Here is a 1,018-nt window from a genome sequence, read left to right on the forward strand (position 1 = left end):
CCTTTGGAATGCTTCATGCAAAAATCAGTAATGATATGATTTTTTTCTGATACAAAAAACGCGTTTAATAGATGTGAAATGTTAGCGGGAGAAGAAAGGTTCACTTACAAAAATAGAAATGACTATGCTTGACTGTAGTAACTAGCCCGTTACTCTCTCGCTTGTCCTCGCGGATTTGCTTGGGCGGAAGAGGGACGCTGATAGTCGCCTGTGGCCACATGACAGTGGTCGCTTCATGCCCTGGGAAATGCAGTTCGAAGGGTCCCAGGCACATGGAAGGAGTTGAGATTATTTACGATGGGTGCATTATTTTTTCTACCGTTTGAAGAAAAAAGTGGGTCTGCAGGAAATACATCGTTATTACTTTACCCCCCAGACTCAACTCGGATTTTCCGAGAGTTTTGACACAGGTTCAACAAAAAGGCGTTTTTTATAATCAAAAAATTAATTTAAAATCTCGAAAATTTGCAGATGCGTTGTTAAGACATGAGGAAGGTTAATGAAAAAGTCCCTACTTCGAAAAATGAAAGCAACTTCTTCAAATTAAGCGTTGATATAATATAGCTACAATAAAATTATCAATATTGCACGGTAGCTTACCTTTAGCCAAGCTCGAAACAATAAACTGCACTCGTTTTTACTGAGTCAATAGCTCATAAATGCAAAAATAATGAACTTCCAAAAATGGTCAATCTTTTCAATTTTCCGGACAAGCTATTCACTTTGTGGCAATATTTTATATAACCTTTTTTATTCGGAAGAAAATTTAAAGTGTATTATTGTACAACTATTTTGCTATAAAAACAGCCGTTTCCAAGGAAAATCCAAAAATATTAAATGCGCCGCCATATTGGAAGATGGCGACTCGAGCCATTTTGGGAGGTGTTTCAAGACCTTGCCCTAAGGAAGCTTCCTGCCAACTAAGTTCATTGTTATAAATTATTTCCATTTAAAATCCTTCGTTGACTGGCCTATACTGTGTTTGTAATTTTTTAAGCAAAGAAGCTACATTTAATAC

At 36.7% G+C, this 1,018-nt stretch overlaps 1 protein-coding gene across 1 annotated transcript in view; it reads left to right on the top strand.

The window, feature by feature from the left end:
- LOC117169938 (CREB-binding protein) overlaps positions 1 to 1,018 on the top strand; it is a 54,171-nt gene that overhangs the window by 40,191 nt on the left and 12,962 nt on the right. The window lies entirely within an intron of this gene.

Source organism: Belonocnema kinseyi, chromosome 3 (assembly GCF_010883055.1).
Source record: "Belonocnema kinseyi isolate 2016_QV_RU_SX_M_011 chromosome 3, B_treatae_v1, whole genome shotgun sequence".
Lineage (NCBI taxonomy): Eukaryota > Metazoa > Arthropoda > Insecta > Hymenoptera > Cynipidae > Belonocnema > Belonocnema kinseyi.